Here is a 16,479-nt window from a genome sequence, read left to right on the forward strand (position 1 = left end):
AAATCTGGCTTCCACGGCTGACTCTGCCGTTACCAGCTGAGCAATCTTGGAAGTGCCATTCTTACTCTCTGATCCTTGATTTCTCCATCTGCAAAATCAGATGTGATGTGTGTGACGTGCCTAACACAGTGACTGATGCATAGTTAGTGCTCAGTAAATAAGGTTTAGAGGAAGAGGAGGCCCATGGGCTGTCCCTGGGCCCCAGGTGCCAGCCAACAGAGTACGTCATCAGAGTCATGCCAGCCACTTGGGGAGAACAGAGTCCACTTGCCTTATCTGGCCAGCAGCAGTGCTGGTCTCTGTTCTCTGACCACTTGAACCTGGCTTGTTCTAGGACACATGCCATGTGACCCTAGGCCCCAGGTCTCAGCAAGTCCTCACTGCCCACCTGGGAGGGCAGCAAGATATTCCCATTTTGCAGATGGAGAAACTGAAGCTTAGAGAGTTTATGTAACTTGTATTTGCATATCTTCTTCCATTCATTCGTTTGGTTGTTTGTTCATTCATTCACTATTGAGATGAGAAGCCAATGAGGACCAGGCTCTGTGTGGGGCTCAGGACAGGAGGAGGCAGCAGGAGACCAGCCCTGGATGGAGCCAGGACCAGCTTTCCGGGCGTGCAAACCAGGCAATCCCACGGGGCCCCAGACGAGGTTTAATGCTCTGTTGTCACCTTCTTGAAAGTCTTAATAAGTTTTAAACAAGAGGTCCTGCAATTTCCTTCAGTGCTGGGCCCCATAAATTGTGTAACTAGCCCTTCATGAAGTTAAAAGGCTCAGGAAACCGAGTAAACGGTTGGGGATGGATGGTTGGTAGGAAAGGGAAGCTAAGGGAACCCTAGAGCGGCAGGGGTTAACCATGATGGGGTGGAGGTGCCTGGCCGGGGCTAGAGCTGCAGGTGTAGTCTCCCTAAGGGAGTGGCAGTTCAGCAGAAGCCTGAAGAATGAGTGGAAATGGACCCCGTAAAGGGATCAAAATACGAGAGGAAACCTCAGCTTCCTCATCTGCAAAATGGAGATAGTGACCCTGACCCCAAAGGACCATTACAAGATTCCATTCAATTCATTCATCCATTCAACCAATATATTCCAAAGCCTGCACTATGAGGCAGACACCCAGCAGGTGCTACAGACCAATGTAACAGTGGACAAAACACCCCATGCCCTCTTGATGCATGAGTTCTAGCTGGGAGGTAGAAGTTAAACCAACTTACTACACAGACAATTGTTCATCTATTCCTGGGATTTGTGTGGGGAAGATGTACAGGGTGCTAAGAGAGTACATGATGGGGCCTGGGCTGGGCTGGGCTTGGGGGAGAAGTCCCAGTGGGACCCAGGGCCAGGCACAGAGGGTGCTGGGAGAATGGGGTCAGCATTGGGGCCGGCTCTGCAGTGTGGTTCAGCTGCTGATTTTAGGAGGTGCCCTGCCAGCAGCCACCTGGCTGTGTCCAGCTCCCAAGGGCAGTGGGTGAATCCTGGGAGGAGCTGGCCTATGGCAAGGAGAGGGTAAAAGAGCAATAAAAAGCTTAATTAATGGGAATGCAAAATGGTACAGCCACTTTGGAAGACAGTTTGGCAGTTTCTAACAAAGCTAAACATAGGCTTGCCACATGATCCTGCAACTGCATACCCAAATGAGTTGAAAACTGATGTTCACACAAAATCCTGCACAGAAATGTTTATGGAAACTTTATTCATAATTGCCAAAAATTGGAAGCGACCAAGATGCCCTTCCACAGGTGAACAGATAAGCAAGCTGTGGTACACCCATATTATGGAATATTATTCAGTGATAAAAAGAATGAGCTATCAAGCCACAAAAATAGATGGAGAAACCTTAAATGCATAGCGCTAAGTTAAAGACACCAGGCTAAAGAGGCTCTATGACTGCATGATTCGAACTATATGACATCATGAATAAGACAAAACTATAGAGACAGTGAAAAGATCAGTGGTTGCCAGAGGTTTGGGGGATGGGGATGAATGGGTAGAACATAGGGCACTTTCAGGGCTGTTCTGTGTGATAATGTTATGGTGAACACATGACTCTTTGCATCTGTCAAAACCCTAGACCTGTACAACACAAAGAGTGAATCCTAATGCAAACTATGGACTTCAGTGTCAATATTGGTTCATCAGTTGTAAAAAACGTGCCATGCTAATGTAAGATGTTGATAATAGAGGAAACTTTGGGGTGGGGAAGAGGGATGTATGGGTACTCTCTGTACTTCCTGCATAATTTTTCTGTAAACCTAAAACTGCTCTAAAATAAAGTCTATTAAAAATTTAAAAAAAAATAAATTAAGCTTAATTAAAAGGAGAGAATTTCCGATGCAAGGAGGGAAGGAGGCCATTAGCTCTTACTGACCAGCTACTACTGCTCTGTGTCTGGTGCTTTCATCACTTACGTCAGTTCACCTTCACATCCCTCGAAGGCAGGTGCTCATGGTATAGTCCAGGAAACTAAGTCTCGGGTGGGTTAAGCAATAACCCAAAGTCACAAATTAAGTCAGAATCAAAATCCAGTCTCCTGACTCCCAGAATAGACTCTGCAGGTTCCACTCACTCCCTCACTCACCAAAAATCTGCTCAGGTACTTCACAGTCCACCAGAGAAATTTCGCTCCAACCCCAGAACCAACAATGCTTATTTTTCTCCTGAACAATGATTTTGCTTTGCCTTGAGAAGCACTATCGGTCTTATCACAGCCCTTATTTCCCTCTTCCTATTGTCCACTAGGAAGCCCAGAGTCAAATCCGTGGCCCATCTCAGCTTGGATTTCATGTTCTAACATCACTTCTGGATCCATCTTATTCATCTACCTGCTTTTATTTTCTGCCTCCTGTTTTTCACTCATTGTTCCTATGCTTTGGCTCACTCAGTTACACCCAGTTCATTAAGCATCTAAACCTTCTCTGCATTTTCTGCTTATCTCCTTCATTCTTCCCACTCTGTGGCTCCTCATGCAAAAGGACCGGTGAGGCTGCCCCAGCTCTCCCTTCTCATCCTTTCCCCCATTTTACCTTCCACCCAGAATCCAAAGGCCTGTTTCCCAGAAAACAGATCGTTATTGGCCCAGTGTGCTCAGGTATCCATCCCTGATCTGAGCAGCTGTGGCCAGGGGCTGGGTCGCATGGCAGAAATACGGCAGCAGGATTCCATCACCATGGGGTACCCCCCCAAACTCCCAATCCCGGCATTCAAGGCCCCTTAGGACCTGGGTGCCATCTCCTGTTTCCAATCCTAGCCATCCCCCACACCTTATTCCAGCTAAACAGATGCCTTGCTGTTCTGGAAAGTTCCCTTTGAGCTGCCCCCAGGCTGTCTCCTCCCCCTGGAAGCCTGTCCCTACAGCTCTGTCTGCCTGGCTGTTGTTATCCCATCCGCTGCAGCCTCCTCCCCTGTGCTTGCTCCAACCACTCCAACATCTCTCCCACCTCACTGCTCCCTTTCCAAGCTACTTGTCCTCCATGGGCTGCAGTCCTCCTTCTAACCCTGCCCCTCAGGGGCATAAGGCTGGGATATCCCTCACCAGCTGCCAGACTCCTGGAAGGCCGGGACATTGGGGCCTGCAGAAAATCCTCAGGCCGGGGGTCAGACAGACCTCAGGCAAATCTCCCAACACCTTCCTTACCACCGGCTGGCAGCACTCACTCACACTCACGCGGGGTGACTGTGGGGAAGGCACACGGACCCAGTGAGGTCCCGGCTGTAAAAGCCCTGAGCTCGGAGCGGGTGCTGCCTAAGTGTTTGCTGAGTGAACGAGCAGGTTCATACCTGAGGACGAGCACGCTCTCCTTGACTCACACGCTCCACTCCCAACTGCGGGACAGTGGCCCGGGGAACCTGCTCATGGGTTCCGAGGGATCCTAGCAAGCCAGCAGTGAGCAACCCCAGACCTTTGGCTCTATAAACCTGTCTCCAATAGTTAGGGGTGGTGAGCTCCACGGGCCTCGCCCACACACAAGCAAAGAGAGGACAGGCCCTGACAGAGCCTGGGCTCAGATCCAGCCTGTCCCTCTCCCTCAGGAACCCACACTTGTCCCTGCTTTCAGAAGGCCCTGCAGGGGGACCATCTTTGTCCCCTTTACACCTCTGACCATCTCCTGCCCCCTAGGAATCCCCTGGGACCTAGAAGGTGCTGGAGGGGAAGGTGGAAAGGGGCCGTATTTGGTGATGAGCACCAGCTCTGGGCCAGGCACCACGCTTGCTGCATGATATGCGTTTTCTCACGCACGCCTCATCTCTCATTTACCACCCTGCCAGGTTAATATGACTACACCAAGGTGCAAATGAGGAAAGTGAGGGTCAGAAAGATTACAAGGCCTCCCCAGGCCACCCAGGTGTAGAGCCGGAGTCTCACCCAGGATGGTGATCTGCAGAGGCCGGGTCCTGCCGATGAGGGAGGGTGAGGCCCAGCCCCACCCTCACTAGGCGCCCCTGCCTGGGTCAGAGGTAGAAGGTTGGCCCTGCTCTCCTTAGGGTGGGAGGGCCTTTCTGGGGAGGCACAAGTAGACAGCAGCCTGCACCTCAGGGCCCAGGAGGCTGAGCCAGCCAGGCTCTTGCGTCCTTCCTGGCTAGGGATGGAGCCAGATGTCCTTACCAGCAGGCAGACTGTGGGGTAGGAGGGGGTGGGCTGGCTCCCCACCAGCCACCCAGAGCACCCAGGGAGGGACAGGTGGAAAGTAACCACACTTGGTGAACAGAGAGGCCAAGGCAGGAGGCAGCTGGGCAGGATTCAAATGAGGGGAAGGCCACATGCTAGCTTGAATGACACCTGGGGATTTCATCAGGTTCTGTCGAAGGATGGAGCTGGACCGAGTACCTTGGAAGTCTCCTCACCAGCAGATTTTCCTCTGGAGGAGTAACTGGGTACCAACAATGGCTGGCAAAGTGATGGTATCGGTAGTGAAGATGATGATGGTGATGATGGTGATGATGATGATGGTGAAGAAGATGATGATGGTGATGATGATAAAAATGACAGCTAGCGAACACACAGAGCACTAAGTACTGCCAGACACTGTTGTAAGCACTTTATGGCATTACTTCCTTTAGTCCTCTCACCAACCCTATGAAGCAGGTCTAAGTATTATAATCCCCATTTTATAGATGAAACGCTAAGACATGGAGAGGTTAAGTAACTTGTCCAAGATCACACAGCTAGAAAACGTTAGAGCTGGAGGTCTGGTTGCAGAGCCGGCACTCCCATCCACACGCTACCTGTGTCACAGAGAAAACAGCAATCACTTTTTATTGAGCACTTACTACACATCGAGGCCAGAACTGAGCAGTTTACATGCATTATCTCAATTTTTACAATAGCTTTAACATCTTGACATTATTATAGTTCCATTTTGCAGATGTGAAATCTAAAGCCCTGAGAGGTAAAGGAATTTGAGGTCACATGGCCAGCACCAGGCAGAGGCGACCATCCAACCAGGCACACTCTGTCAGGCTCCTGGGTGCATTTGCAAACCTGTGTAGCAGGGCACCCCATCCCACACAATCTCACAGAAACACGGCCACCAACAACTGGCTGAGTTGTCACTGGGGATCCAAGTCCTTGGTCTAAGCACTCAAGATGTTCTCTCCGTAAAGGGCCCCAGGGTGGGGGTGTAAGTTTGCACTGCAAACATGCAAATGTTCCTTCCCCAGAAAATGCTGGAAAGCCCCTTCAGTCAAGACCCCCTGGGCTCGGAGCATCTGGAAAAAGCCCATGGGAGTGAGAATATTCCCACTCAGGGTGGCAACTTCACACTCGACCAGAGGCAGCAGTACGTTCACAGCTGTACATCCCACTTCCCAGGAGCTCCTTCTGGGTTTTGCACAGAACGCCTTCCAGGGCCTTCCCTGCCAATCAATTCCAAGTGATCCCCACAGAACCGGTTAGACCTGCTTGAAGGACTCCCCAGCTGCCATGCCTGAGTTTGGGCTTTCAATTAACTGAAAGCTTCATTCCTCCCAGGTCACTTCTAAGAGAGCTTCCTGGGCTCCAGCCTCCCTCCTGTCAATTCCTGGCCCTGGGCCCTGTGGGAACCAGCAAAGGCTCAGACCCGCCACCAGCCAGCCGCCATGCCCAGCAGACCACTCACCGCGTCCCCCCACACACCAGACATCACTTATCTCAGATGATCCCTCCTGAAGCCAGAAGAAGTGTTTTAACAAAAAAGAAATGGAAGCTCGGGGAGGCAATGTATCCACAGCCAGTGAGAGAAGGGGCTGGGTTGAAACCCAGAGCTCTCCTCTCCACAACCTGAGCTCCTTCTAAGGCCCCCTCCAACTCCAGTGAGGATTTCAGACAAAGGAAAGGTCTTTTGGCTGTTCTGGCCTAAAGCAATGGCTGGAAGAGGGGTCCCAAAGAGGCGAGGCCTGTGAGTGACAGAGAACCTCATGGAGAACCAGCACAGATGAAGGTGTGGAGGCTGACGAACCTTAGCTGGGCTCTGGGGTTGGTCTGGGTGGAGTGCAGGATGAGGACTGAAGAACAGAAGGGTCAAGAGCTGATGGTGCAGGGCCTTGAAGGCCAGGCGAAAGAATTTGGAAGGTGCCCTGAAGGCAATGGGGAGTCATAGATGGTTTTCGAGCAGAACTGGTTGTCAGTATCTCCAAAAAATTAATTTAAAAACAATGTTTCCAACTGGGCACAGATGGCTTGAGGGGAGAAAGCAGGGTGGTCTGAGAGGGGCCTTCTTCCCAGAGTCAAGTCACTACCAAATAAAATCCCAGAAGCATTTTTCAGCCAGTTACAAATTCATCTACCTCACCTATGGACCAGCTATGGCCTCAGAAGAGTATAAAAGCTGAAAACATAGACTCTGGAATCAAACTGCCTGGGTTCAAATTCCAGCACTGCCACTTACTAGCTGTGCATCCTTGGGCAAGTTGCTTAACCTTTCTGTGATTCCGTTCCCTCAACCAGAACATTGGGATAATAATAACCCCTGCCACAAAGGGTTAATGTGAGAGTTATGTGAGTTAATATTTGTAAAACACTTAACAGTGCCTGGCACATGGAGAAAGTTTGTCAAAAAAGGATCTCCAGCCCACAGCCCCCATCTACCTGGCAAAGATGAAAAGATGAGACCAACATGGTATGTTCTAAGTGATCCCATTCTAGGTCCTGGTAATCACCGATTCCTTTTCTAGCCACAAACTATACCTTTAATAATATGCCCTGGAAGAGTCCCAAGAACCAACTTCAGGCTCAGAGGTCTATAATCTACAGAAAGCATCTATTATCTATCAGCAATTTCATACAGTTCAACACAATGCTTCTGCTCTGTGGAAGCAGGACTTTTTGACCCTTTTGATTCTTCTGTGCACTCTCCTTCCTCATGCGAGCAGAGAGAGGAACGTGGAACACCCAAGAGGAGAGCGAACCATCTTCTTAGAGACCTCAAGCAAAAGGAAGCAGGTCTTCTAAAAATATGGTGCCCACATCCTGATGCTACGTAACTTTCCTACTATGTGAAAGCATAAAGCTCAGGGAAAGTTCGCTCCTGAGGACCTTGGAGGAGACAGAGGCTGGACAAGCCGACGGGTAGGCAAACACGAGTGCCCCGCAGAAGTCAGCCAAGGGGCCGGGCAGACTCTTCCCAGGGGCCTCTGTACTTTACTTCTGCCCTTCGACCTACCGCAAATTGCCTGAGAGTCTGAGCTCAGCATCTTGGACTGCCACAGCCACAGTTTAGGCGGAACTGAAATTTGGAGCATTGCTCCCTTCTGGGGCAAAAACGGACCGATGACTTTTTGATTTTGCAAACAAAGCAGGGACGTGATCAGAGGTGAGTTTTGAACAAGAACCCAGAAGGAGTGGGGGATGGGGGTCATGGAAGATGGGGTATAAGACTCTGGGGATCGACCAAGAAAGAAGTGGGGATATCCCAGAGCAAGGTGTGGTGATGGAAGCAGACAGGAGGGAGCATTTGAGAAAGGAAAGGGAAGCAGAAGTTAACCCAAGAAATCACCTTGTTTCTCATGAACTGGAGCAACAAGGGCTTCAAGGAGTTTACAGGGCCTGGTGATAGGGGCAGAAGCACACCCTCTCCCTGTGCTACTTGGGGACAAGGTTCCCTTGACTCTATTTCCGTATCTGTGTGTGGACCAAGGGATATTTACGCTGATTCCTTTCTGTGAGAGCCCCCCCACCTCATGGCTGCAGAATGGGGCGAGGTCAAGAGTTGACAGTCATTAGAGGAAAACAAGGGGTGGGGGCAGGGGCACAGCTCAAGCATGTGTTTTGATTCCCAGCCCCAAACACCCAGAAGAAATATCCTCCTGGAAGGATGGCAACTGCTCTTCTTCTGGGTTCCGCTTTTAGAGAACCTCTTCCTGAGTCAATGAAGTAGGAGCTTGGAAAGGTTGATTTTGACTTGAGGACACTGAATACAGTCTTTTCTGGATATTTACAAAAGTGTGTTTACCACGCAGCCTGCTCTCCAAACCTCAGCAATTGCTTAAAACAAGAGAGCTGTTGATTCGGGTGTTTTCTTTTTTAAAAAATATCATCACAAATGATGGATTTAGAGACATTATTTCTTTTTAAAAATAACTTGTCAACAGGACAAAAGTATTTAGGAGGCTTTCTTCTCACTCAGAAAGCAACGGGGAAGAAGAGACTTTTTTTTTTTTTTTTTTTTTTTGGTATAACATTTGAGCTGGAAGAAGGAAAGAAAAACACATTGTGGGAGAGGAGGGAGGCTGGAAAGCAGACTGGATGCTGGTGAGCTCCAGGTCCTCAGAATCCCCACAAGACCCATCTCTAATGCCCCTGTCCCCCCCACCCCACCCCCAGCCCTTTTCTCTTCAAAGATCCACCAGCTCTCTCTAGAGGAAAAAGTGAGATTGAGCTCTGCTCTGCCCCCACTGCAATTCACCCCTTCCCCACCCAGCACTCTTCTCCTTGCCTCTTATATCAGACATCAGCCTCTTTCTCCTCACAGACACTAAAATGCAGCCTGAAGTACAGGGCCTGCACCGGTAATGGTTCATAGGATTTTCCAGGATGGAAAATAGGCTTTTTCTTTTTTAATCTTAGTGGTTAGGTTTTTTCCTAAGGAATATCAAAAAATATAGGTAGGTAGATAGATAGACATAGATAGATGATAGATGAGATAGATAAGATTATGTATAGATAGATCATAGATAAGATTATAGAGTAATAGATAAGATTAATATGTGGACAGATGAATGCTAGATGATAGATAAGGTTAATATAGATAATAGATAAGATTAATATAGAGATAGATTATATAGATAAATATAGAAGGAAGGAAGGAAGGAAGGAAGGGAGTGAGCCAGGACCTCAACCCATGATTTCACAGATTTTGCTGCTTTCCTCTTTAGATACATTTTACTCACCACATATTCATTCAACAAATTTCCAGCTAACTGAGGACCTACCAAGTGGCAGGTGCCATGCATGCAGTTTAGGGATATCCGTGAACACTGCAGTCATCGGAAACTGACCTCACAGAGCTTATCTTTTGATGGGGAGGGGCAGAAAATGAGCAATACATGAAATAAATAATCCAAAAGCCTAAGGTGATCAGTGCTATGGAGAAAAAGTCGTGCAGCAGAACAAGGCAGGTCAGGAGCACCAGGGAGGGGAAGGGGCAGGGTGGTAGGTGTAAGCCCCGTCAAGGAGGGTAACTGACTGGCATGTTCTAGAAAGTCAGGTGGACAGTGTGGCCGGAAGAGAGTGGGACAGGTGAGAAAGTAGAGGAGAGAAAATCAGAGGAGGCCTACCCCAAGCCTACTCTACTTTTATCTACTTTGTATATCAGGCTTCTGCATAAAACTTCATGTGAAGGGAGAGATCTGCCACTAAGCAAAGGGTTTAAAAGCCATTGCATCTAAATGGATGCTCACTTCTCCCCAACCTGTGCCTCTTCCATTCACTTCGCCTGAAGTACTTTTGCCCCTCTTCTGCCTGTGGAATTCTCTTTCAAGCCCAGCTAAGATGTCGCCTCTTCTGGGCAGCCTCTCCTGACTCTCTGGTTGGAAGTCATATGTGCACCTTCTGGCCTCTCACAGCCCAGGACCCCACAATGCAAATCACGTTTCTCTTGTCCTGGATTTGACTGGCCAAATCTACTGTGGTTTGTGATGACTGCACAGGCTGGGATGTCATAACAAACAACCCTATAACCTCAGTGGTCTAGCACAGCAGAATTCTCTCACTCCCACTGCTCGTCCAACTGGGTCACTGGGTGAGGGCTCTGCTCCTCACAGTCATGCAGGGGCCCAGGCAGAGGGAGGCGCAAAGTGAAGTATAGAAGAACCTTCTGGAACAAATGGCCTCTGTGGTTGCCATGGCAGGGGAGGGGGTGCTTGAGGGTCTCATGAGGGCAATTATACACCTTAACCTGGAAGGGGCCCAAGTTACTTCTGCTCACAGCCATTGGCAAGAACTAGTCGCATGGCCCCACCTGACTGCAAGGGTGCAGGAAAGGATAGTCCTACCTGTGCCAGAAAGAGAGAACCATATGTGGGCACTGGAAGTCTCTACAGAAGACTCCACCACATCCACCCACCACCCAAACTACTGTGAAGACAGATCCTGCCAGTTTAGGAAGGCTCAGAGCAAGGGGGGGGGGGGGGTGGGGGCAGGAGAGAGGAGGTTAGTCCAACTAGTTCCCTGTCTCTCTCTCTCTCTAATAGCCCCAAGCACCCTAGGAAGAGACCCAGAAACCAAGTGTGGGGCCAAACTCCATTTTCAGCAAAGAAAGATCCAGGCCAAGAAACCATTTGATCTGACGTAAAATTTACAGTTTTTGAATTGCAGATCTTATTATGCCTCATGCAGTCTCGAGGTTTTCCTCCAGCTCTGCAGGGCCATCCCCAGACTACAGTCTGACCCGCTCATGGCTCCGGCCTCACTTGGGGCCACTTCTCCCCTCACCCTCCACCCTCCAGCCTCCCAACCCCTTTCAGTACCTCCCGTGTGCCAAGCTTCCTCCTGCCACAGGCCTTTGCACCTGCTGTCCCCTCTGCCTAGACCTGTTCTCTCCAAGACAGCAGCCTCTAGCCACATGCGGCTATTCGAATTTTAATGAATTAAAACTAAATAATATTTAAAATACAGTTTCTTTGCTGCATGAACCACATTTCAAGGGCTCAGTAGTCACATGTGGCTAGTGGTTACCTTTTTGAGCCGTGCAGACATTCAACACTTCTACCATCACAGAAAGTGCTATTGGACAGCGCTGGCCTCACGTCTTCTCCTATCTGATATTAGATAACTCGCACTCAGGCTTCACATCTCGGCTCAAACATCACTCACACCGGGAAGATCTCCCTGACCACTCGCCCTGCAGTCCAGGTCAGCTTCATTGTCACATGCTCCCAGAGGGCCAGGTTGTTTTCCTCCATGGCAATTACGTCTTTTCAAAATTGCACACTCATTAGTACAGTATTCGGCTGCTACCACCCTCTCTGTTAGATTGTGAACTTGATGGGGCAGGGATTGTTTCCGTTTTTGCTCATTGTATTGCTACCACCTTGCACAGCATTTGACACATGGAAGACACAACAAACAGTTATTCAATGATTGAATGAATGGTTTTAGTACTGCCCGGCTACTGGAAGCAAAATATTTGCTGAGCACGGGGTTACAGCAGCTGTGGAGAACTGCGATTCAGCAGGCTCCCGGGACCCAGAACTTTGGTGAGCAGTAGCAGCTCCAGAGGCTGGAGGCCCTGCTGTAGCAAACCTGGCTCCAACCCAGGGCGCCCAGCCGACTCTTGCAAACAACCCTTCACCAAGATCCCCACGTGCTCTCCCTCCAGGGTAACTTCTGTCTTCACTGCATAAGCCGAGTCTCAGGAATTCACCAACTGCCTTTCCAACCATGCCCTTGCAGCAGCAGTGTAGAAATGCTTCCTTCTGCTGCTCACAGAAGAGCCCTCAGAATGGGGACCGACCTTGGCACATTTGCTGGGATGCCTGGCTAGGCGTGGAGTGGCGTGCCGTGGGCTCCAGAATGAATGTGGCTACTGCCCTGGATCTGACAGGTACCATGCAGCAGCTGCTTGATTTATGGAGGAGGGGGGGGATTGTGGGGAGAGGTTTCATCTCCCATTTTGAGAACCTGAGTGCTTCCTATAAATATTTATAGGAATCTGGGGCTCTGTTAACCCCATCAGAGCCACACTTCACTTGTTGCACGTTGCTCATGTGTGATGAATGTACAGGCCACGTCCATACATGTATGTGTTTGTGAGCATGTGGGGACATAAGTGGGCATGCCTGCATTTTGCAAGAGAGTGTGTGTATGTGTTACTCATTGTGTTTCAGTATGTTATAAATCTAAACAGATATGTGTGAATGTTGTATTATACTATGTGATGTACATGCATGAGCATTTGTACACACATGTGTGTATCTAGGCACAGATATATGTGTGTGGTTACACTTTTGTGCCCTTACATGCAATATATGCTCATGAATATGAGTGCATACATTGCAAAATGAGCACATGTGAGTTCTGTGTTTGAACATGTGTGCGTAGCTGTGCTGCCTCTGTGTACACGGGCACGGTTATTCCCCCATATACGTCATGCAGGTATATCTATGCCTGTGCCTGCCCTGAGTGTGTCCAAAGCTTCAAAATCACCCCAGAGAGAACTTTGGTGAAGCTGTGTTTGATTACATCACCTAGAGGCTGCTTCCTCTCTAAACACTTGCTCTGGTAATTATGATCCATTTACTGGAAAGTTCAGTTGAGAACAGATGAAGGTGAGAGGACTGTTGATAAACAGCATGAACATCCTAAGTCAATGATGCCCAAACTGGACCTACACACACACACACACATACACACACACACACGCTCTGCCCCAGCATCGCCTGCTTGTTCCTCTGTCAGTGACTGAAACGGGCGGCAGGGCTAAAGTTCTCCCTGACACCCTGTTTGTCCTGCTTCATCTCCAAGTCCCCACCACCCATCTCCTTGGTAGGCAAGGGGCCTTGTGGCTTGAGAGCCTGTAATGCACACCCCCAAGAAAGTGACCACTCTCTGCGAAGGGAATCAGAAAGGAAACCGTCCCCAAACAGGGTATTTCCGACGCTTCCTACCCCTCTCCCAGCTCCCAAGGGTTTTAGAAACAAGATAGAGAACTTGTAGAGTTTGGTGGCAAAAATACAAATTTGGCATCAGATGGTTGGGGTTTCAAGTTCTGGATCCTTCACTGGGTGAGCGGGACAAGAGATGGCCTTGTTTACCCACTTTTAATACATGGATAGTAGTAACCCACATTTCAGAATCAAGCAAAGTGCCACAACGCCAGTGCCCAAGTGGTTTGGCCTCGCCTCATCTGCTGTGACCTGCCTGCCCCATGTCTGTGGAAAGGGACGTGTGCACCAGGCTCAGGTTTCCAGGACACAAAGGAGGGCAGATGCTGAGCCCCCACTGGGAAGTGCAGCCCTTCTCTGCCCTCCCAGGACAGGCAGAGTTGGGCCACCAGGCCAGCCCAGGCCCACAGCCCCTCCTCAGTAGAGTCTCTGGGCGTGTAACCCTGGCCTGAGCAGGCGAAGGAAGGTGGCAGATTCGGAGAAGAAACACTTGAGAGTGATCTCAGAGCAGCCTGGACTCTCAGTTCCCTTGGTTCCTGATTCCCAATTGACTCCCAGACCAGTTGATGTGGACGTCACCCTTCTCAGCCCTGAAATGGGCACACTCAAGCCTCCTACCCCACTGTCCATTTACCGGAAGAAGTCCAAGCCCTCGTAAAATGCATAGAGCTCCAAAAAGGAAAACCGCATTAATACAACTATTGGATTTGTGGAGTCCACCTCCCTCTTCACTCTGAAATTGGCTCCTTCCAAAAAGTACCAGGCCTCCTCGCACTGCCTCTGTGGAGGTCTCCCCAGCCCGATAGCGATTGCTATTCTACATGAAAATAACTTCACATTCAAAGAATGCTGAGAGGCAAATAAAACTGAGTGTTGCTTCAGAATAAACCCTTCTCATTAATTTAGGTGGTTCTCCATAATTTCTTCCAAGTGACAACAGTTAGTTTTGATTTTCTTATCCAACTGCATCTTTTAAGATGTTAGCATAGGAGATGGAGAAGGTGCTTGGGGCATTAAGAAGGAGCACAGGGGCATGGAAAACGTGGGTAGGACATGGAGGAGATGTGGAGGGCATGGAGGAGGCATTGGAGCATGAAGAGTATGTGCTCCCCAGCTGAAAGGGGTGCTCACCATAGTCTGGACACCTGCTGCCAGGGGCAGGGACTGTAGAAAGAATGAGCTTCCAAAAGCAGCTGCTGCTTCTTCAAAAGGAGCCTAGGCTTCTGGGTCAGGAAAGCTGCAGCCTAAAAGCCACGTGATGGCTTCTTCCCCAGACCAGATACACCCGGGACACAGCATTCTCCCTTCACTGCAGCTGGCTTGTCTCCCGAGAGGGCTACACTGGGTTCAGTGCTCGCTGTGCTGCTTCTAATCAAGTGGAGTCTCTTAGGAGGGCTGCTGCTAGAAAGGATGCTGCCTAGACGATATGCCACTCAAGGACTTTTATTTTGGTGGGGGGAGGAGGGGCAGAGCAAACCTCTAATCCTCTCTTCCTTACATAACAAATCCAAACACAACTATCTCTGGGAAGAGGGGCCAGGCTGCCATCAGACTGCTGGCTGCAGAGGGAAGGGTTACGCAAGAAGCCAGTTCACGGTTTTTCATTCTGAAAACAGAAAGGCCCAGAATGTGGGTTTTGCATCTGAAAACCTGAAAGGGAGTAACTAGAATCTCGAAATCCAGCTGTTTCCAGGATCCTACGAGAAAGATCAGGGAAGTGCAAGTACAGATGGGGGAAGGGGAGATGGAGAGCAGGGGGTTGGCCTGGTGTGGCAGAAGCTATAGCTCCAGGCCACAGTAAAAGCCAAGTGACCAGCCTGGTGTCTTTGGCCCAGCTCCCAGCAGCTCCCACAGTGAGTGGGTCCAGTAGACCCCTGGGCAGGCACAAGTTGGAGTGGGTAGGTAGGAGCTGGGTGGCCTCCGACAGGGTGGGAGGTGTCCAGACTCAAAAATGCCCAAAGACCCCTGGTTGAGGGAGGCCCATCTCGCCTGAAAGAGGAACCTGGGTCTCAGGGCCCAGCCTCAGCTTTCCCAGAAGCCCCAGCCAGAGGGGACCTTGCTCCCTGTCAGCCCCCAGCCAGCGCCTGCCCAGACCACATGATGGAAGGGAAAAGCTATGCCTGCAGCGGCCGAGGCCACTCCTCACCTGCTTGTGTGGGCCCCGGCAGGCGCTATGAGGTGGCTGCGGGCAGCCAGACCCTCCATCTCTATCCGTCCGCTCCTCCCAGCACACACCAGGCACCTCAGGACCGGCTCCCACAGCCCTTCCCTCCAGGCAGCCCCGGGATAGAGGGCAGAAAAGAAAACGGAGAAAGTTTTCTGAAATGAAACAGGTTAGGAGGAAGGGCTGAAGAAACAGGAAATAGGAAATGGAGAAGAAAGAATACGAAGGCACGAGAAAGCAAAGGAGGGGGACGGCTGAGCCACCCCCGCGGTGCGTGCGAGGACCCGGCGCTCCGGGAAAGCGCCCTCCCGGACTTGCCTCGCTGACGGCGGCGCGGCGGATCCAGCCCGCACAGACACCCGCACACCAGAGAGATCCCAGAGAAGGGGGCTTCGCTCCGGAGCCGACCCGAAAGGCCCCAGCCTGGGACGCTGCTCCCAGAGGAGCCACCGTCCCGTGGCCGCCTGCGTGCATCTCCTGCGTGCATTCCGGGGTCTGTCTCCGCGTGCGTCCCCGGCCTGTCTACAGGGCAACCAGTGCCGGGCTGGAAGACTCCCGGCGCAGGGAGGGTTTTTCCCCGGGGGGCGAGGAGGACCGCGAGAAGACCCTGGGGGAGGTGTGGGACTGTAAAAGGGGAGTGAGGGTTGCCAGGGGAGTCGAAGAGCCTCGGGACTTAGTTCGCTTTCCCGGGCTTGTGGGCGCAGGGTGCGCGGCATCTCGGCGGGTCGGGATGGCAGGCTGGGGCAGAGACGTGGCCAGAGCCTGCTTGCTGAGCTAGCCTGTGTCCCGAGGCCCCGGCTTTCTCGGGTGCGCTCCCGGCTCTGCGCTCTCCCCCGCGCGTGCCCCGGGCCTGTGGGTGCTCAAATGGTGGGCTGATGCAGGCACAGGCCTGTCCACTTGGACATCAATGAGGACATGGAGTGTGGGTGTCTGTGAATGAATCTTTATGTCAAATGTGTTGCTGGGGCTGCTCTGGGACTGTCAGCTTCTCCAGGAGCCGTTGGCCACTCTGAAACCCCCTGAGCCACAGTGTCATTCTGGATGAGGCTTCATGGTGTTGGTCGCTGGGCTGGTGTCTGTCTCTGTGGTATGTAAGAAAGACCCAGGCTTCGGAGCTTGCCTTCCTTCCCAGCTTGGAGGGTTTGCCCACACCAAGGGAGGTGACTCGGAGAGGCAAGAGGATGCCAGTTCGTTTGGGATGATTCCAAAGGGAGTCGGGCCACCTTGTTTAAGGCCTCAA

This window comes from Choloepus didactylus, chromosome 19, assembly GCF_015220235.1.
Source record: "Choloepus didactylus isolate mChoDid1 chromosome 19, mChoDid1.pri, whole genome shotgun sequence".
Lineage (NCBI taxonomy): Eukaryota > Metazoa > Chordata > Mammalia > Pilosa > Megalonychidae > Choloepus > Choloepus didactylus.